Source organism: Nerophis lumbriciformis, linkage group LG20 (assembly GCF_033978685.3).
Source record: "Nerophis lumbriciformis linkage group LG20, RoL_Nlum_v2.1, whole genome shotgun sequence".
Taxonomy (NCBI): domain Eukaryota; kingdom Metazoa; phylum Chordata; class Actinopteri; order Syngnathiformes; family Syngnathidae; genus Nerophis; species Nerophis lumbriciformis.
Genome location: NC_084567.2, coordinates 43,495,001 through 43,518,269, shown reverse-complemented (window position 1 = coordinate 43,518,269; position 23,269 = coordinate 43,495,001).

The following is a 23,269-nucleotide window of genomic DNA, read 5'->3' as shown; positions in this document are numbered from 1 at the left end:
TTATGTTAGATCCACTATGGACTGGACTCTCACTATTATGTTAGATCCACTATGGGCTGGACTCTCACACTATTATGTTAGATCCACTATGGACTGGACTCTCACTATTATGTTAGATCCACTACGGACTGGACTCTCACTATTATGTTTGATCCACTATGGACTGGACTCTCACAATATTATGTTAGATCCACTATGGACTGCTGCGATGAGGTGGCGACTTGTCCAGGGTGTACCCCGCCTTCCGCCCGATTGTAGCTGAGATAGGCTCCAGCGCCCCCCGCGACCCCAAAAGGGAATAAGCGGTAGAAAATGGATGGATGGCACTATGGACTGGACTCTCACTATTATGTTAAATCCACTATGGACTGGACTCTCACTATTATGTTAGATCCACTATGGACTGGACTCTCACTATTATGTTAGATCCACTATGGACTGGACTCTCACACTATTATGTTAGATCCACTATGGACTGGACTCTCACTATTATGTTAGATCCACTATGGACTGGACTCTCACACTATTATGTTAGATCCACTATGGACTGGACTCTCACACTATTATGTCAGATCCACTATGGACTGGACTCTCACACTATTATGTTAGATCCACTATGGACTGGACTCTCACACTATTATGTTAGATCCACTATGGACTGGACTCTCACTATTATGTTAGATCCACTATGGACTGGACTCTCACACTATTATGTTAGATCCACTATGGACTGGACTGTCGCTATTATGTTAGATCCACTAAGGACTGGACTCTCACTATTATGTTAGATCCACTATGGACTGGACTCTCACATTATTATGTTAGATCCACTATGGACTGGACTCTCACACTATTATGTTAGATCCACTATGGACTGGACTCTCACTATTATGTTAGATCCACTATGGACTGGACTCTCACACTATTATGTTAGATCCACTATGGACTGGACTCTCACACTATTATGTTAGATCCACTATGGACTGGACTCTCACACTATTATGTTAGATCCACTATGGACTGGACTCTCCCTATTATGTTAGATCCACTATGGACTGGACTCTCACACTATTATGTTTGATCCACTATGGACTGGACTCTCACTATTATGTTAGATCCACTATGGACTGGACTCTCACACTATTATGTTAGATCCACTATGGACTGGACTCTCACTATTATGTTAGATCCACTATGGACTGGACTCTCACACTATTATGTTAGATCCACTATGGACTGGACTCTCACAATATTATGTTAGATCCACTATGGACTGAACTCTCATTATTATGTTAGATCCACTACGGACTGGACTCTTACTATTATGTTAGATCCACTATGGACTGGACTCTCACACTATTATGTTAGATCCACTATGGACTGGACTCACACACTATTATGTTAGATCCACTATGGACTGGACTCTCACAATATTATGTTAGATCCACTATGGACTGGACTCTCACTATTATGTTAGATCCACTATGGACTGGACTCTCACTATTATGTTAGATCCACTATGGACTGGACTCTCACTATTATGTTAGATCCACTATGGACTGGACTCTCACACTATAATGTTAGATCCACTATGGACTGGACTCTCACACTATTATGTTAGATCCACTATGGACTGGACTCTCACTATTATATTAGATCCACTATGGACTGGACTCTCACACTATTATGTTAGATCCACTCTGGACTGGACTCTCACGCTATTATGTTAGATCCACTATGGACTGGACTCTCACACTATTATGTTAGATCCACTATGGACTGGTCACTCACACTATTATGTTAGATCCACAATGGACTGGACTCTCACTATTATGTTAGATCCACTATGGACTGGACTCTCACTATTATGTTAGATCCACTATGGACTGGACTCTCACACTATTATGTCAGATCCACTATGGACTGGACTCTCACACTATTATGTTAGATCCACTATGGACTGGACTCTCACACTATTATGTTAGATCCACTATGGACTGGACTCTCACACTATTATGTTAGATCCACTATGGACTGGACTCTCACAATATTATGTTAGATCCACTATGGACTGGACTCTCACTATTATGTTAGATCCACTATGGACTGGACTCTCACACTATTATGTTAGATCCACTATGGACTGGACTCTCACACTATTATGTTAGATCCACTATGGACTGGACTCTCACTATTATGTTAGATCCACTATGGACTGGACTCTCACTATTATGTTAGATCCACTATGGACTGGACTCTCACACTATTATGTTAGATCCACTATGGACTGGACTCTCACACTATTATGTTAGATCCACTATGGACTGGACTCTCACACTATTATGTTAGATCCACTATGGACTGGACTCTCACTATTATGTTAGATCCACTATGGACTGGACTCACACTATTATGTTAGATCCATTATGGACTGGACACTCACACTATTATGTTAGATCCACTATGTACTGGACTCTCACACTATTATGTTAGATCCACTATGGACTGGACTCTCACTATTATGTTAGATCCACTAAGGACTGGACTCTCACACTATTATGTTAGATCCACTATGGACTGGACTCTCACTATTATGTTAGATACACTATGGACTGGACTCTCACTATTATGTTAGATCCACTATGGACTGGACTCTCACACTATTATGTTAGATCCACTATGGACTGGACTCTCACAATATTATGTTAGATCCACTATGGACTGAACTCTCACTATTATGTTAGATCCACTACGGACTGGACTCTTACTATTATGTTAGATACACTATGGACTGGACTCTCACACTATTATGTTAGATCCACTATGGACTGGACTCACACACTATTATGTTAGATCCACTATGGACTGGACTCTCACTTTTATGTTAGATCCACTATGGACTGGACTCTAACTATTATGTTAGATCCACTATGGACTGGACTCTCACACTATTATGTTAGATCCACTATGGACTGGACTCTCACACTATTATGTTAGATCCACTATGGACTGGACTCTCACACTATTATGTTAGATCCACTATGGACTGGACTCTCACACTATTATGTTAGATCCACTATGGACTGGACTCTCACACTATTATGTTAGATCCACTATGGACTGGACTCTCACATTATTATGTTAGATCTACTATGGACTGGACACTCTCACTATTATGTTAGATCCACTATGGACTGGACTCTCACTATTATGTTAGATCCACTATGGACTGGACACTCTCACTATTATGTTAGATCCACTATGGACTGGACTTTTACACTATTATGTTAGATCCACTATGGACTGGACTCTCACTATTATGTCAGATCCACTATGGACTGGACTCTCACACTATTATGTTAGATCCACTATGGACTGGACTCTCACTATTATGTTAGATCCACTATGGACTGAACTCTCACACTATTATGTTAGATCCACTATGGACTGGACTCTCACTATTATGTTAGATCCACTATGGACTGGACTCTCACATTATTATGTTAGATCCACTATGTGGACCCATCCAAGGTTTCTCATTGTCATCCCATTGGGTTGAGTTTTTCCTTGCCCTGATGTGGGATCTAAGCCGAGGATGTGGTTGTGGCTTGTGCAGCCCTTTGAGACACTCCTGATTTAGGGCTATATAAGTAAAGTTTGATTGATTGATTGATTGATTGACATACATGTTATTAACCTGACCATGCATAAATAGTTATTGTACCAACTAACAAATGATTCATGCCCTTTGAAGTCCATGGTGACTCCGCCTCTCTTTCTGGTTCCCAGCCTTCAGATTGGCAGGTGCCTCCTGGTGCCATCTTCCACCTTCTCCATGCCCACCTACTTTGCCATGTCATCTGGGAGAGACTTGAAAGGTATTTGAAATTGTCTTCCTTAATCATTTCCCGGATCCCGCAGGAGGCGCGATGACGTGATGGTTGGGTGGCAGGATGGAGGAGAAGGAGGAGGAGGAGGAGGGAGGAAGATGGCAGGAGTGCGACACACTCCTCCAAGGGTTTGTGAGAGACCGCCCAGTGACACAGATCACAGCAAAGAGAGGTGATGAACCAAACCTTCCAGGACTTGAAGTTCATGAGTTTTTCCTCACTCAAAGGGCATGATAATGACATTCTTCCTCACTCTTTTTCTTCTGAGGTCTTCATTCATCGACCTCGTTTCTTTTTCAGTCTCTAGTTACCCAGACTCTTTGCAAAGTAAAGGATCTCAGGAAACAGAGTGGACCGACACCAGCAGATGACATGGCACCCCAAACCATCACCCAACCATGCAAATTTTGCATTTCCTTTGGAAATCGAGGTCCCAGAGTCTGGAGGAAGACAGGAGAGGCACAGGATCCACGTTGCCTGAAGTCTAGTGTAAAGTTTCCACCATCAGTGATGGTTTGGGGTGCCATGTCATCTGCTGGTGTCGGTCCACTCTGTTTCCTGAGATCCAGGGTCAACGCAGCCGTCTACCAGCAAGTTTTAGAGCACTTCATGCTTCCTGCTGCTGACCTGCTCTATGGAGATGGAGATTTCAAGTTCCAACAGGACTTGGCGCCTGCACACAGCGCAAAATCTACCCGTGCCTGGTTTACGGACCATGGTATTTCTGTTCTAAATTGGCCCGCCAACTCCCCTGACCTTAGCCCCATAGAAAATCTGTGGGGTATTGTGAAAAGGAAGATGCAGAATGCCAGACCCAAAAACGCAGAAGAGTTGAAGGCCACTATCAGAGCAACCTGGGCTCTCATAACACCTGAGCAGTGCCAGAAACTCATCGACTCCATGCCACGCCGCATTAACGCAGTAATTGAGGCAAAAGGAGCTCCAACCAAGTATTGAGTATTGTACATGCTCATATTTTTCATTTGCATACTTTTCAGTTGGCCAACATTTCTAAAAAATCCCTTTTTTGTATTAGCCTTAAGTAATATTCTAATTTTGTGACACACGGAATTTTGGATTTTCATTTGTTGCCACTTCAAATCATCAAAATTAAATGAAATAAACATTTGAATGCATCAGTCTGTGTGCAATGAATAAATATAATGTACAAGTTACACCTTTTGAATGCAATTACTGAAATAAATCAAGTTTTTCAAAATATTCTAATTTACTGGCTTTTACCTGTATATTTTCATACAAAAGGCGCACCGGATTATAAGGCGCATTAAAGGAGTCTTATTATGATTTTTTTCTACATAAAAAGACTTCCTTGTGGTCTATATAACATGTAATGGTGGTTCTTTGCTCAAAATGTTGCATAGATCTTCAAGTCGCTTCAGGATGCGCCGTTTTGTGGGCGGTCTTATTTACGTGCCTCCACTTGGACAGCGTCTTCTCCCCGTCATCTTTGTTGTAGCGGAGTAGCGTGCAAGGACGGGAGTGGAAGAAGTGTCAAAAGATGGCGCTAACTGTTTTAATGACATTCAAACTTTACTTCAATCAATAACGGAGCAGCATCTCCTCATCCGTGGCTCACTAGTGCAACAACAACACCCGAATTGTGTCCCGTGAAAAACCGTCCGACCGGAACTGTCTAATAACTAACTTGGGTGAATAATGTCAACTCACTACACCGGTATGTTTTACTGCTTTCATGGCGAGTTTACTGACAGATATAAGTAAGAACTTTACACTACTTTATATTAGAAATGGCAACAGTGGAGGATGAATGTCACATAACAAGAAGATAGAGGAAAAAGAAGAAGATTATCCACTACGGTGTCAGCACGGACTACAAAGACGATTGTGCGCAAATATTCAGGACTTATGCAGATCCCAAATACAGATCAGCATGTACCAGAAGGTAAGAAAAGTTGCTTTTGCATAATATTGCAAAACAAAACGCCAGATAATACGCCTTACCTTATACACACACCATAATAATACTCCTATGTTGAAGCACAGTACAATCCATCAAGCGGTGTGGCTTCATAGCTTACCAAAGTCCTACTAAAACATTTTGATCGATTTTTGATTCGCCGTGTGTAATGTTCCATATTTTCAATGGAACATATACAATTTTGGTGTTGTTTACTTACAGTCATATTGCCATACTTGCCAACCTTGAGACCTCCAATTTCGGGAGGTGCGGGGTGGGGGGTGGGTGCGGGGGGCGTGGTTGGGGCGGGGGCGTGGTTGGGGGCGTGGTTAAGAGGGGAGGAGTATATTTACAGCTAGAATTCACCAAGTCAAGTATTTCTATTTCATATATATATATATATATATATATATATATATATATATATATATATATATATATATATATATATATATATATATATATAAATAACAGCTACCAACCATTCACGAAACCCAACACAACACTCCAATACGTGCACCATGACAGCAACCACCCACCCACCACCACGAAAAGAATACCTACCGGAATTAATAAAAGGCTATCGATGCTGTCATCTAGCAAAGCTGAATTTGACCAAGCAACCCCCCCATACCAAAAAGCCCTTGATGAAAGCGGATACAATTTCACCCTCAACTATGAACCCACGCCAGGAAACCAACCGAAAAAGAACAGAAAACGAAACGACATCATCTGGTACAACCCCCCATACAGCAAAAACGTCTCAACTAATATTGGACACAAATTCCTCAATCTGATTGACAAACACTTTCCCAAAGACAACACCCTAAGAAAAGTATTCAACAAGAACAACATTAAATTGAGCTACAGCTGTATGAACAATATACGACAAATCATCTCAAACCACAACAAAACAATTGCAAATGAGCCGTCGGCCCCCGGACAGAGCGACTCCAAAACCAACAAAGGTTGCAACTGTCGAAAGAAACCTGATTGCCCTCTCAACGGGGGGTGCTTACAAACATCAGTTGTCTACCAATCTAAGGTAACACGCAAGGACATTAACACATCCGACACATATGTAGGATTAACTGAAGGAGAGTTCAAAACCAGATGGAACAATCACAAGGCTTCTTTCAGGAACCAAAACCTGCGGAATACCACAGAACTCAGCAAACACATTTGGGACCTCAAAGACAATAATGTTGAATATTCAATAACATGGCAAATTCTTGCATCCAGCACACCTTACAATAGTGGTAATAAAAGATGCAACCTATGCTTGAAAGAAAAACTGTTTATTATTTACCGTCCAGACCTGTCATCCCTCAACAAGCGCAGCGAAATTGTAACAGCATGCCGCCATAGACGGAAACACCTCCTAGGTAACACATGAGCCAATCACCACGCCCCTAGGCCAGCCTGTACACACCCACTCTGTGCCCTATATAAACCATGGTATGCGAATGCTCCCATTAAAATCTCCTGATGATTGAGGGTACCCCCCCTCATGAAACAGGCCTGTAGAGATGAAATAGTCTTGTGATTTTTTTTCCCACACATACATATGTATATATATATATATATATATATATATAAATAAAATAAATACTTGAATTTCAGTGTTCATTTATTTACACATATACACACACATAACACTCATCTACTCATTGTTGAGTTAAGGGTTGAATTGTCCATCCTTGTTCTATTCTCTGTCACTATCTTTCTAACCATGCTGAACACCCTCTCTGATGATGCATTGCTGTGTGGCACGCACAAAAGTGCTTTCATCAAATGCACTAGATGGCAGTATTGTCCTGTTTAAGAGTGTCACAACATTGCTGTTTACGGCAGACGGACTGCTTTACTGTAGACGTTCTTTATATTGTGGGAAAGCGGACTCAGGTCCGCATGGAGCTGGAGGGGGCGTGGCCTCCAGCTCCGCCTGAATTTCGGGAGATTTTCGGGAGAAAATTTGTCCCGGGAGGTTTTCGGGAGAGGCGCTGAATTTCGGGAGTCTCCCGGAAAATCCGGGAGGGTTGGCAAGTATGCATATTGCAGTTCCACATGCATCTCTTATGTGTGTCTGCCATTATATTGCAGTCTACACGTATCTCTTAAGTATGACAGAAGCTCATTTTCAGCTACTCAGGAAACACAGGTACAGTCTCAAATAACAAAATATATAAAGATGCTGGAGTTCACAAATAAAACTGGTCACACTTGTCATTTCACCATATACCAAATAAAATAGCTTTGAGGCTGGTAAACACAACCAAAATAATTCCGTACATTAGGCGCACCGGGTTGTAAAGCACACTGTCAATTTTTGAGAAAATGAAAGGATTTTAAGTGCGCCTTATAGTCTCATGTCAATACAAAAGAATGTGGACTCACTCACTTGAAGGGGATATGTTATTGAGCCAAAACACGACCAGTAAGATTTGCTATCGAACAAAAATAATACATTTTAGAAAAAGCAATCTTGAATTATAACTCACTGCCAGAGCATTTTTCAAGTTTCATTCTGTTGTTCCGAGTTGCAGTGGAGAATTTTACAATCCTGTGATTCATGTTTTATTTGTGAACTCAAGCATCTTTATATATTTTGTTATTTGAGAATGTACCTGTGTTTCCTGAGTAGCTGAAAATGAGCTTCTGTCATGTCTGTGTAATCATGTTTCGTTTAGTTATAGGACTCTTTAGTTTCTGTCTTTTCACTCCCTTGTCTTGTTTCCATGATTACCCCATTAGTTTCACCTGTTCCACGTTTGGACTCATTGTGCACTCTTGATTGTCACCATAGCAACCCATTAGTTTTCACCTGTCACGTCACGCACCTGTTTCACGTCTTGAGTCACGCACCTGTTTTCGTTAATCATGTCTGTAGTATTTAAGTTCAGTGTTTTTCAGTTTGTCTTTCTGACGACCTCACCACATTTATGCTCTGTCCATTCCTCTAAGATCCTGCTTCATGTCCCTTGTCAAAGTAAGTTTTTGTTCCATGTTTATAGTCTTTTTGTTGTTCATAGTTTGTTCTCCGCCACTGTGCGTGCTTTTCATTTGTACTTTTTGCTATAGTCTTTTGGTTTCATAGTTTATTCTCCGCCACTGTGCGCGCTTTCGTTTATTCCTTTTTTTTGATAAACATAAATAAATCATGTACCTTCATTCCCGTCTCGCCCGAGCCAACTTTCCGTTGCATCCCGGAAAAGCACACACCCAAGACCAAGTCATGACAGTTTCCCTTACTTGAAAAACAAGCACTGGCCTGTAGCTACACACATACGTACTATTTGATGTATTATATTAATATTACTATATTATATAAAGCCACCTCTTGTTTGCCAGTGATGAAAAAGTCATATGTTTCTTCAGTAGGCCTGAAAAATCACTTAATATTAGTTCTGCTCGCTCGTGTTACATATCTGAGTTATTGTATAGAAATATGGGGAAATAACTACAAGTGTAGACTTCTTCACTAATTGAAATTCAATGATAGATATATATATATATATATATATATATATATATATATATATATATATATATATATATATATATATATATATATATATATATATATATATATATATATATATATATATATATATATATATATGTATATATATATATATATATATATCAGTGACGTGCGGTCACTAGAGGCAGGTGAGGCGGGGCCTCACCTGCCATCATGGAAAGAAAAAAAATGTAAAAATAAAAAAAATTAATTAAATTGTTATATGTATGCAGTGATTATACTATAAAGTTATTTTCCATTTAACTTCACCAGTTTTAGATTATTTTTATTCAAAATCGCTGAATTTTCACATTTGCCGTTCAAATACTGAGAAGAGACGGTGCGTTGAACAGCAGCGAGTTGAGGCACGTCACTCAGTGCCTCAACATGGATTCCGGACTCGGCTAACTGCTGGCCTGCTGTGCAGTGAGACTGTATTGCTATATGAACTATATTATACATTTCCATAGTTTAGTTAGCTGAGGTATATAATGTACAGTGTATTTTGTCAACAACTGTATGTGTGTAACGTATTTCTTGTGCTGAGCAATCATAAAACGGCTGCAAAAGACGCACTGGCTGAGGCTCGCCTCCTGCACCCCCGCCGTAGAATTGTTATATCAACTAAAGCCCACACTTAAACTTTCCACGTGCAAGATTGAATCTATTTAAAAAAGTTATTTCATAAGAAGCCAAAAAGTGCAAAAACAATAATGTTGGTGTTGGAGGAGTTGTGAATGACTGCAGGGACACAACATTATGTACACCTGCAGACTGCAGGTGTATCTAATTCACAACTCCTCCAACATGAACGTTATTGTTTTTGCACTTTTTGGCTTCTTATTAAATAACTTTTGTAACCTATTTTCATGGGCTTTTCCTCTTTGTGATGTTAAGTTCCTGTTATGCGCTGTTATACAGTATATGCCTTGAGCTCTTATTTTGAAGGCGCTAAGAGCGGAAGTGATGTCACGTTGCGGAGGTTTTTGAAAGAAGGTAAATAAAGTGGTCCTCGTGTAAACTGGAGCCTCCGTGTTTGTTATTTTGTAGTTTCATACAGTATAGGCCACATTTATAAACCCTCGGTTACACTTTTTTAAATAGATTCAATCTTGCACGTGGAAAGTTTAAGTGAGGGCTTTAGTTGCGGCGCATGGACTTCATTTATAAGTAAAGGTAAGACCATAATAACGTTTTTTTTTTATTAAATGTGCTTTTTTGTGTGCTACAGTTTGTATGTGTAAAGTTAAAGTTAAGTTAAAGTAGCAATGATTGTCACACACACACTAGGTGTGGTGAAATTTGTCCTCTGCATTTGACCCATCCCCTTGATCACCCCCTGGGAGGTGAGGGGAGCAGTGGGCAGCAGCGGCACCGCGCCCGGGAATCATTTTTGGTGAATTAACCCCCAATCCCAAGCCTTGATGCTGAGTGCCAAGCAGGGAAGAATGCTGGTATGAGCTTTTAAACATAACCCGTTAACTGCTGCCAATCAAATGGTGAATAAGATACTCTTTAGGGTTCATATGTTTGTAAATCTGACTGTGATGAAGTCAGTGCCTCACCAGCCATCAACCTCACCGCACGTCACTGATACACCTATGGATAACGGAGACATATATAATAGTCTCCTTTTCAGGTGAGAGAGGACGTTAAAGGCAGTGCCTTTAAGGGACGCCCCCAATATAGTTGTCCGGCTGGAAATGGGGAGAAATTCGGGAGAATGGTTGTCCCGGGAGATTTTCGGGAGAGGCACTGAAATTCTGGAGGGTTGGCAAGTATGATGATACCATGAATCGGTGTATCATGCATGACCATTTATGTTCTTTGAACGGTGGAGCAAACAGGAAGTCACAGTCCGTCTGAAATGAAAGTGAAATGCTGATCTTGTTGAAGTACAGTGCATTAAGTCCACTGCAGATATGTGTGACTACTGCTTAGTCCAAATGCAACTTAACAGACAGGTCAGGATCCGTGAGAGGAAGTAGGAGCTCAGTCTAAATCAGTCCCGTTCATTAAGAGATCAGACAGCCGGAGGATCATCTGTAAGAGAACATTTTAAATCATGGATTTATTTTTTACCTCACATGCTCCCCCCTTGTGCACTTTTCCACGTTACTTGTATCATCACGTCCGTGTAGCCACCGGGAAAAGGATGAAAACAAGTTTGGTGTTCAAATGTTAACGAGAGAGCTGCTACTCAAACTCTAGTCCAAAGAGAGAGAATTGTGATAAGCATCGGAATGTGGCGACGATCACACTGAAGTGCAATAGTTGACTAGTTGATTATACAATTAAGAATATATGTCAATATATAATACATATGTATGTGTGTTTGTATATATACGCCATATATAAACACCGCAGTGACGTGCAGTCACTAGAGGCAGGTGAGGTGGTGCCTCACCTGCCATCATGGAAAGAAAAAAAATGTAAAAAGAAAAAAAAAAAATTAAATAGTTATATGTATCCGGTGATTATACTAAAAAGTTATTTTCCATTTAACTTCACCAGTTTTAGATTATTTTTATTCAAAATCGCTGAATTTTCACATTTGCCGTTCAAATACTGAGAAGAGACGGTGTGGTGAACAGCAGGGGGTGTTGTGGCCAAACAGCTCCATTTTGTTTCATCTGACCACAGAACTTTCCTCTAGAAGGTCTCATCTTTGTCCATGTGATTTGGAGGAGAAAAGGTGAGGCCTTTAATCCCAGGAACACCATTCCTACCGTCAAGCAAGGTGGTGGTAGTATTATGCTCTGGGCCTGTTTTGCTGCCAATGAAACTACTATATATATATATATATATATATATATATATATATATATATATATATATATATATATATATATATATATATATATATATATATATATATATATATATATATATATATATATATATGTATGTGTGGGAAAAAAATCACGAGACTACTTCATCTCTACAGGCCTGTTTCATGAGGGGTTCCCTCAATCATCAGGAGATTTTAATGGAAGGAATCACATACCATGGTTTATATAGGGCACAGAGTGGGTAGGTACAGGCTGGCGTAGGGGCGTGGTGACTGGCTCATGTGTTACCTAGGAGGTGTTTCCGTCTGTGGCGGCATGCTGATACAATTTCGCTGCGCTTGTTGAGGGATGACAGGTCTGGACGGTAAATAATAAACAGTTTCTCTTTCAAGCATAGGTTGCATCTTTTATTACCACACCTTACAATAGTGGTAATAAAAGATGTAACCTGGTTGCAGTGGGCGCATCTTTTATTACCACACCTTACAATAGTGGTAATAAAAGATGCAACCTATGCTTGAAAGAGAAACTGTTTATTATATACCGTCCAGACCTGTCATCCCTCAACAAGCGCAGCGAAATTGTATCAGCATGCCGCCACAGACGGAAACACCTCCTAGGTAACACATGAGCCAATCACCACGCCCCTACGCCAGCCTGTACCTACCCACTCTGTGCCCTATATGAACCATGGTATGTGAATGCTTCCATTAAAATCTCCTGATGATTGAGGGAACCCCTCATGAAACAGGCCTGTAGAGATGAAGTAGTCTTGTGATTTTTTTCCCACACATACATATATTGCGCTCTACTACGGTATCGAGCACTATTTTTTGGATAACCTTATTAAGACATATATATATATATATATATATATATATATATATATATATATATACCGTATTTTTCGCACTATTAGCCGCACCTAAAAACCACAAATTTACTCAAAAGCTGACAGTGCGGCTTATAACCCGGTGCGCTTTATATATGGATTAATATTAAGATTCATTTTCATAAAGTTTCGGTCTCGCAACTACGGTAAACAGCCGCCATCTTTTTTCCCCGTAGAAGAGGAAGTGCTTCTTCTTCTACGCAAGCAACTGCCAAGTTAAGCACCCGCCCCCATAGAACAGGAAGCGCTTCTTCTTCTACTGTAAGCAACCACCCTCCCGCGTAGAAGAAGAAGAAGAAGCGCGCGGATATTACGTTTCATTTCCTTTGTGTGTTTACATCTGTAAAGACCACAAAATGGCTCCTACTAAGCGACAGGTTTCCGGTTCATGAAAAGACGCAATCTCTCCATCCGCACACGGACTACTATTTCACAGCAACTGCCTAAAGACTTTCAAGAAAAGCTGGCTACTTTCCGTGCATATTGTAAAAACAAGATAGCTGAAAAAAAGATCCGGCCAGAGAACATTATCAACATGGACGAGGTTCCACTGACTTTTGATATTCCTGTGAACCGCACTGTGGATACAACGGGAGCACGTACGGTGAATATTCGCACCACAGGGAATGAGAAGTCATCCTTCACTGTGGTTCTAGCTTGCCATGCTAATGGCCAGAAACTTCCACCCATGGTGATATTCAAAAGGAAGACCTTGCCAAAAGAGACCTTTCCAGCCGGCGTCATCATAAAAGCTAACTCGAAGGGATGGATGGATGAAGAAAAGATGAGCGAGTGGTTAAGGGAAGTTTACGCGAAGAGGCCGGGTGGCTTTTTTCACGCAGCTCCGTCCATGTTGATATACGACTCCATGAGCGCCCACATCACGCTGGTTTTTAATATATTATTAAAGTTTGACTGACCTATCTGACTGTTTTTTTGACATTCCTTTAGCGCAGTTAGATGCGGCTTATAACACGGGGCGGCTTATAGGTGGACAAAGTTTTGAAATATGCCGTTCATTGAAGGCGCGGCTTATAACCCAGGACGGCTTATGGTGCGGAAAATACGGTATATATATATATATATATACATATATACATAACTACTAGAAAGAAACAAAATCAAGAGTATTGTTTGTATGACGAATGCCCATAAAACTGTGAGATGTCCTTCTGACAAACACTGACATAGTGTAAGTATTCCATCCTTAGTCTTTGTCATGATGAGACCTCCGAGCCAATCAGAATGGGAGAACATCTGGGATTTGTGCTGCAACATCTGGGGACGGCGTTAATGGACCACATATGTTTTTGTGTGTGTGTGTGTGTATTACTTGGATGAAGACGTGGACATGTTGCTGGTGTTTGAAGGCTAACTGGGATAGAAATAAGTCCATCACCACTGAGTGCAGCGTTCATCCTTAACCAAAGTCCGCTTGGTGACAGAAGAGAAGCCAAACTGTCGTCCTGCACTTAAAGAAGCCCAAATAGACCATCTGTCAATGTTCCACTCTGTCAGTCTTACTTAGCGCACCGTCAGCGGCAATGTGCTGCCAGGATTTGATACCAAAAAAAAAAAGACACAAACATATTTATGCTCTCAGCTATGATTTGTTTAATCCATGTTTTAGAGTGAAAGCTGTTGAAGGAAGGGTCTTTTAGGAGTCAAATATAGGCCACCTAGGCCAGATCAGGGCAAGTGGAATTAAAATACTCATCTCTGTTCTGTTTTTAAAATGTTTTTGTTTTTCTTGGAGGAGTCGGAAGCTTATTCTAGACTCCTCTTAGATCAGGGGTCGGCAACCTTTTACCAGTCAAAGAGCCATTTTGACCAGTTTCACAAATTATAGAAAACAATGGGGAGCCACAAAAATCTTTTGAAATTTAAAATGAAATAACACTGCATACAAAGTTTCTTTTTTGCTTTGTGCTATGTATAAACCAAAGGTCTCAGACACACGGCCCACACCTTAATATGAAAATTGAATGTTAGAGCGGTCCGCAAGTTTTTGAATGGGTGAATTTTGGCGAATTAAACGCCTTTCTATTATTGGCTCTCGGAGCGATGACGTCACAACGTGACGTCACATCGGGAAGCAATCCGCCATTTTCTCAAACACCGAGTCAAATCAGCTCTGTTATTTTCCGTTTTTTCGACTGTTTTCCGTACCTTGGAGACATCATGCCTCGTCTGTGTGTTGTCGGAGGGTGTAACAACACCAACAGGGACGGATTCAAGTTGCACCAGTGGCCCAAAGATGCCAAAGTGGCAAGAAATTGGACGTTTGTTCCGCACACTTTACCCACGAAAGCTATGCTACGACAGAGATGGCAAGAATGTGTGGATATCCTGCGACACTCAAAGCAGATGCATTTCCAACCATAAAGTCAAAGAAATCTGCCGCCAGACCCACATTGAATCTGCCGGAGTGTGTGAGCAATTCAGGGACAAAGGACCTCGGTAGCACGGCAAGCAATGGCGGCAGTTTGTTCCCGCAGACGAGCGAGCTAAACCCCCTGGATGTCTTGGCTCACACCGTCCCTTATGCCACCGAAGATGATCAAGAGAAGAATATCGACCCTAGCTTCCCTGGCCTGCTGACATCAACTCCAAAACTGGACAGATCAGCTTTCAGGAAAAGAGAGCGGATGAGGGTATGTCTACAGAATATATTAATTGATGAAAACTGGGCTGTCTGCACTCTCAAAGTGCATGCTGTTGCCAAATGTATTTCATATGCTGTAAACCTAGTTCATAGTTGTCAGTTTCCTTTAATGCCAAACAAACACATACCAATCGTTGGTTAGAAGGCGATCGCCGAATTCGTCCTCGCTTTCTCCCGTGTCGCTGGCTGTCGTGTTGTTTTCGTCGGTTTCGCTGTCATACGGTTCAAACCGATATGGCTCAATAGCTTCAGTTTCTACTTCAATTTGGTTTTCGCTACCTGCCTCCACACTACAACCATCCGTTTCAATACATGCGTAATCTGTTGGATCGCTTAAGCCGCTGAAATCCGAGTCTGAATCCGAGCTAATGTCGCTATAGCTTGCTGTTCTATGCGCCATGTTTGTTTGTGTTGGCATCACTATGTGACGTCACAGGAAAATGGACGGGTGTATATAACGATGGTTAAAATCAGGCACTTTGAAGCTTTTTTTAGGGATATTGCTATGAGGAAGCAGTGCCTGGGGAATCTGTGGTGGGCTCTCCTATTTTTGGGGCTGAGGTTGCTGAGGTAGTTAAAAAGCTCCTCGGTGGCAAGGCCCCGGGGGTGGATGAGATCCGCCCGGAGTTCCTTAAGGCTCTGGATGCTGTGGGGCTGTCTTGGTTGACAAGACTCTGCAGCATCGCGTGGACATCGGGGGCGGTACTTCTGGATTGGCAGACCGGGGTGGTGGTTCCTCTCTTTAAGAAGGGGAACCGGAGGGTGTGTTCTAACTATCGTGGGATCACACTCCTCAGCCTTCCTGGTAAGGTCTATTCAGGTGTACTGGAGAGGAGGCTACGCCGGATAGTCGAACCTCGGATTCAGGAGGAACAGTGTGGTTTTCGTCCTGGTCGTGGAACTGTGGACCAGCTCTATACTCTCGGCAGGGTCCTTGAGGGTGCATGGGAGTTTGCCCAACCAGTCTACATGTGCTTTGTGGACTTGGAGAAGGCATTCGACCGTGTCCCTCGGGAAATCCTGTGGGGAGTGCTCAGAGAGTATGGGGTATCGGACTGTCTGATTGTGGCGGTCCGCTCCCTGTATGATCAGTGCCAGAGCTTGGTCCGCATTGCCGGTAGTAAGTCGGACCCGTTTCCAGTGAGGGTTGGACTCCGCCAAGGCTGCCCTTTGTCACCCATTCTGTTCATAACTTTTATAGACAGAATTTCTAGGCGCAGTCAGGGCGTTGAGGGGATCTGGTTTGGTGGCTGCAGGATTAGGTCTCTGCTATTTGCAGATGATGTGGTCCTGATGGCTTCCTCCGGCCAGGATCTTCAGCTCTCACTGGATCGGTTCGCAGCCGAGTGTGAAGCGACTGGGATGGGAATCAGCACCTCCAAGTCCGAGTCCATGGTTCTCTCCCGGAAAAGGGTGGAATGCCATCTCCGGGTTGGGGAGGAGATCTTGCCCCAAGTGGAGGAGTTCAAGTACCTCGGAGTCTTGTTCACGAGTGGGGGAAGAGTGGATCGTGAAATCGACAGGCGGATCGGTGCGGCGTCTTCAGTAATGCGGACGCTGTATCGATCCGTTGTGGTGAAGAAGGAGCTGAGCCGGAAGGCAAAGCTCTCGATTTACTGGTCGATCTACGTTCCCATCCTCACCTATGGTCATGAGCTTTGGGTCATGACCGAAAGGACAAGATCACGGGTACAAGCGGCCGAAATGAGTTTCCTCCGCCGAGTGGCGGGGCTCTCCCTTAGAGATAGGGTGAGAAGCTCTGTCATTCGGGGGGAGCTCAAAGTAAAGCCGCTGCTCCTCCACATGGAGAGGAGCCAGATGAGGTGGTTCGGGCATCTGGTCAGGATGCCACCCGAACGCCTCCCTAGGAAGGTGTTTCGGGCACGTCCGACCGGTAGGAGGCCACGGGGAAGACCCAGGACACGTTGGGAAGACTATGTCTCCCGGCTGGCCTGGGAACGCCTCGGGATCCCCCGGGAGGAGCTGGACGAAGTGGCTGGGGAGAGGGAAGTCTGGGCTCCCCTGCTTAGGCTGCTTCCCCCGCGACCCCACCTCGGATAAGCGGAAGAAGATGGATGGATGGACTTCGAAAAATAAAATAAGCCACTGGGAACTGATTTTTAATGGTTTTAACCCTTCTGAAATTGTGATAATGTTCCCCTTTAAATGAGTATATGAGTGGCTGGACAGGACAAATTAAAATATCAATCATAAAAAAAAAGAGATTTTTTTTGTAACCAATTCAGAATTGTTACAAATAAGAATAGCGATTTATTAAATTGTTTATTTTTTTTGACACCCTTACTTTTTTTGGCACCAACGGAATCCCCCCAGTCACACCGTACACCGAGTCACATAAAAAGTCCAACGGTGCCATGTGAGGACAACCGGCTTGTGTGCGACGTCACATCAGTTGCAGACTCAGCCGGTGTTCTGTCGATACCATGAATTAATTAAAGCTGCAAGCAGCGTTGTTGGGGCCCGCGTATTTGGCAGGTGTTAGTCCTAAGTGTCCCAATACTTTTGTCTACTTTTAGTCTGAAGTGTCCCAAGACTTTTGTCTAGTGTACCTACCTTGTCTGCATTGTGTGGGCACGTTGGTGCTTCCTGCTTTTGAGCAGCCATCTTAAAAAACCAGCAGCGCAGCAGCATCAGTGCAGCGGGTCTTTGAAGGGTCATAAAATCAAAACCGGAGCAGGTATCACAACTCTTTCAACAACTTTTAATCAGAAGGGTGTTAGTTTGAAGCCGAAACAACAAACGCGCTCAGAGGAGATAATGTTTGAAGAAAGGTGACCGGTTTTTACAAAAATGTTGTGTTGAAGGGGGAATAGCAAACTTCCTGTTGATTTTTGCTGGGGGTTGTCAATTTATGAAATGTAGGTCTAAGTGAGACCTACATAGAGGTTTTTGTTTCATGTCTCTCCGACCTTCCCAGGGAGAGTTACAGGCAGTTTTGTAATTTTTTTCTTCCGAGGAGCAGTTTTTTCTCCGTTTTATTAATAAAATTGCTGTAGAGCGAAATTTTTAAATTTGGGGTTAGGTTTTTTTATTAGATCGTAATTTCTGCTAGTCCTGATGTGTGTGTTCAGTTAGGTGAGTTTTGAAGCATGTTAAGAGGGTCAAATTAGAGCTCAAAGAGGCAAAAGTGACTGATTTTACTAAAATTTAGTGTTGAAGGGGGAATACCAAACTTCCTGTAGATTTTTGGCCGAGAAAATAAATTAATAAAATTTAAGTCTAAGTGAGACCTACATAGAGGTTTTTGTTTCATGTCTCTACGACATTTGTACTGGGAGTTAGAAAAAGTTTACTTTGTAGGGGGCGCTAGAGTGCTATTTTGAGTTTTGGGGTTTGGTATTTTTACCAAAGAGTTTTGTTCGAGTTTATTTATATGTGCGTCAAATTTGGTGAGTTTTGAAGCATGTTAAGGGGGTCAAAGTACCGCGCAAAGCTGCGGAATAAGAAAGAATAATAATAAAACCTTAGAATGACAATAGGTCCTTATGTCCCATTGCGGGCCCTAATTAACGTGGACTTAAACAAGTTGAAAAACTTATTGGGGTGTTGCCATTTAGTGGTCAATTGTACGGAATATGTACTGTACTGTGCAATCTACTAATAAAAGTTTCAGTCAATCAATCAATCAGTCTGCAACCCACAGCAACCGAGCATGCACTCGCATGTGCACAAAGGAAAATATTTCAAATATTTGCCTCAAACAAATTCCCCATTGAAAGCTCGTGTGCCTCATGTGCAAATAATTAGTGACTTTAAATGATGTTTCTTTCATTGTACCTTCTGCCCAGCAAGCATGAGGAAGTTCACATCGACGCAAACAATCCTCGCTTACATTTCCGTTCAAACAGGAATATTAATTTCTGTAAAAACAGAGATTGTGTTTGCCAAACTATGACGAGTCATACTACCAAGCAGCATGTGCACAAAATACAATTCAACAGCAAACATGACGTGGTAACGGAATTCAACAGTCTCGATGTACGCTATTGCTTACTTTTTCCAGGAAGCAGCTTAATTCAACATAATAACTAGTGATAAACAGTATTATTGATAATCACAATAATCTACTTGCTGGTAGACGGCTGCCTTGACCCTGGATCTCAGGAAACAGAGTGGACCGACACCAGCAGATGACATGGCACCCCAAACCATCACTGATGGTGGAAACTTTACACTAGACTTCAGGCAACGTGGATCCTGTGCCTCTCCTGTCTTCCTCCAGACTCTGGGACCTCGATTTCCAAAGGAAATGCAAAATTTGCATGGTTGGGTGATGGTTTGGGGTGCCATGTCATCTGCTGGTGTCGGTCCACTCTGTTTCCTGAGATCCAGGGTCAACGCAGCCGTCTACCAGCAAGTTTTAGAGCACTTCATGCTTCCTGCTGCTGACCTGCTCTATGGAGATGGAGATTTCAAGTTCCAACAGGACTTGGCGCCTGCACACAGCGCAAAATCTACCCGTGCCTGGTTTACGGACCATGGTATTTCTGTTCTAAATTGGCCCGCCAACTCCCCTGACCTTAGCCCCATAGAAAATCTGTGGGGTATTGTGAAAAGGAAGATGCAGAATGCCAGACCCAAAAACGCAGAAGAGTTGAAGGCCACTATCAGAGCAACCTGGGCTCTCATAACACCTGAGCAGTGCCAGAATCTCATCGACTCCATGCCACGCCGCATTAACGCAGTAATTGAGGCAAAAGGAGCTCCAACCAAGTATTGAGTATTGCACATGCTCATATTTTTCATTTTCATACTTTTCAGTTGGCCAACATTTCTAAAAATCCCTTTTTTGTATTAGCCTTAAGTAATATTCTAATTTTGTGACACACGGAATTTTGGATTTTCATTTGTTGCCACTTCAAATCATCAAAATTAAATGAAATAAACATTTGAATGCATCAGTCTGTGTGCAATGAATAAATATAATGTACAAGTTACACCTTTTGAATGCAATTACTGAAATAAATCAAGTTTTTCAAAATATTCTAATTTACTGGCTTTTACCTGTATATGTGGTCTTCTGTAGTGATGAAGTAGACATTTATGTTCACCAGTAAGTATATTTATATATAGTTTGGTTGTTTGTATAATATCAGATTTATAATGAAATCATTTTGATTAAAGACATGAGATATCCTGTATTGTGTATTATTGAGTCTGCATATCAGTAACATCTGTTATTATGCTGGCGTCTAACAGCTGTCATGTTTGTTGTGTAAAATAGGCTACAAACATATAATAGCATATTGTTTGTAATAGTGGCGTATCAGTGAGCGTGCACGCGTCTTGTTTTCGATGCCAGCGTCTAAAAACAACAGGAGCTCACATTTGTGTCAACATTAGCGGCGTCACACACTCTTTCTGCTAATCCTTCACTTCACACCGCTTGGTATTTACGAGTCAGCGGATCAGGGAGAGATCAGCAAGAATCATAACAGAGATGATGATAAGACCTGTTTTGATGAGCCTTTTTAATGGGGGGGGGGTATTAAGAGTGAAAACAACAATGCACACCACAACATTATTCTTGCTGAATGCACTGCCAGGGAGAAAAATAACTTGTTGATTGGTGTGTGTGTTAAGACTTGGACTTTGGCTTGGTTTGTTCTCCCGTGGTGCAAATGAACTGGACTGGTCAAGGCTTGAAGGTGGGTACATGATTTATTTTAAACTATCAAAAAAGGAATAAACAAAAAGCGCGCACAGTGGCGGAGAATAAAACTAGACTTTAAACACAAAACTTGCACATTGGCAGAAACTATGAACAATTAAACAAAACACTAACTGTGGCTTAACAAACAAAAACTTACTTGGCATGGAACCGGCATGAAAAAAAGAGTAGCAAGGGTCATCAGGGTGTGGAGAGTGTGCAGGAGCATAAATGTGGTGATGTCGTCAGGACGAACAACAGAAAATGAATGAACTTAAATACTATGGACATGATTAGTGAAAGCAGGGGCGTGACTCGAAACGTGAAACAGGTGCGTGACGTGACAGGTGAAAACTAATGGTTGCTATGGTGACAAGAGTGCACAATGAGTCCAAACGTGGAACAGGTGCGTGACGTGACAGGTGAAACTAATGGTTGCTATGGTGACAAAACAAAACAAAAGTGCACAAAAAGTCCAAAATTTAAACCGAACATTACTAAAACAAAACATGATCACACAGACATGAAAGTGTGCATATTAATAATGCATCCCTATGTCTTTTGTCCTGCATATGAGTCACACACACACACACACACACACACACACACACACACACACACACGCCGCTAATATCCTTTGTTATTTAAATACCAAACACCAGAGCGGCTATTTGGCTGAGCAATAATTATTTTTCTGGAACAATAATTATTAGAATTTCATTGTGCTGTTCACTGTTTTGCCCGATGGCCCTTCTTTGAAAGGCAGACGCTTGTTTTTTTGTTTTGTTTTTAGAATGCCGAGCCCTAAAGCGTACTGTGTGAAGCGTTTAACACCAATATATCAAATAATTAGAAATCAAATAATTGAAAATAAAAGTAATTGCTAGTGAAATGTATTATCCGTTGTGTGGTGTCAGGTTTCATACCTTTCTAAGCTTGCAGTTTATTCACTTCACAATCATGTCAAGTCAAGAGAGTCTAGGTTTGTGATGGTCTATAACAGTGGTTGTCAAACTGTGGCATGTGTGCCACTAGTGGTACGAGGGCCCTATCGAGGAAACACTTCATTCAATGTGTAATGTTGCAGTAAATATACTTGTTTTTGCCTTGTTTTTAATGAATATTTGGACCTACAATAATATTGTATTTTAATGTTGGTCATTATGGTGGTACTTAGAAAGCCAAGTGTTTTCTGAGGTTATATACCAGTGGTCCCCAACCTTTTTGTAGCTGAAATGCTTGAAAATTTGATATGGTATTTTTATTTATTTTTTTGTCATAAAGAAATACAATCATGTGTGCTTACGGACTGTATCCCTGCAGACTGTATTGATCTATATTGATATATAATGTATATATTGTGTTTTTTATGTTGATTTAATTAAAAAAAATACAAAAAATAAATTTAATTTCTTGTGCCAATCGGTCAACGGACCGGTTTCGGTCCGTGGCCCAGTGGTTGGGGACCACTGGTATATATATTAGGGGTGTCGAAAAATCGAATTTGGAATGAATCATGATCTTTATGCATAACCTATGCCTAATCAGTTAAAAAAAATAAAAAAATCTATATATTTTATTTTATTTTTACAAAATCTGTCCTGTCCAGCCGCTTTCGTAAATGTTTGGGAATAATTTTTTATTTATTTTTTAAACTGTTTTTTAAAGTCATATACACATTTATCAGATCTGTTTATCTATTTTATGGAAAAATGTCGTTAATCATAGAATTGGCACCAAAATAATTTATTTGTTTTGAATTGAGGATCGAATCTGAATCAAATCATGTATTTTCAAATCGTTTTTTTTTTTTGATAAAATCATACCCAAATATTTATTAAAGCGGCTGGACAAAAATAATAATAATTATTATTTTTTTATTTTTTTTTATTCGGAA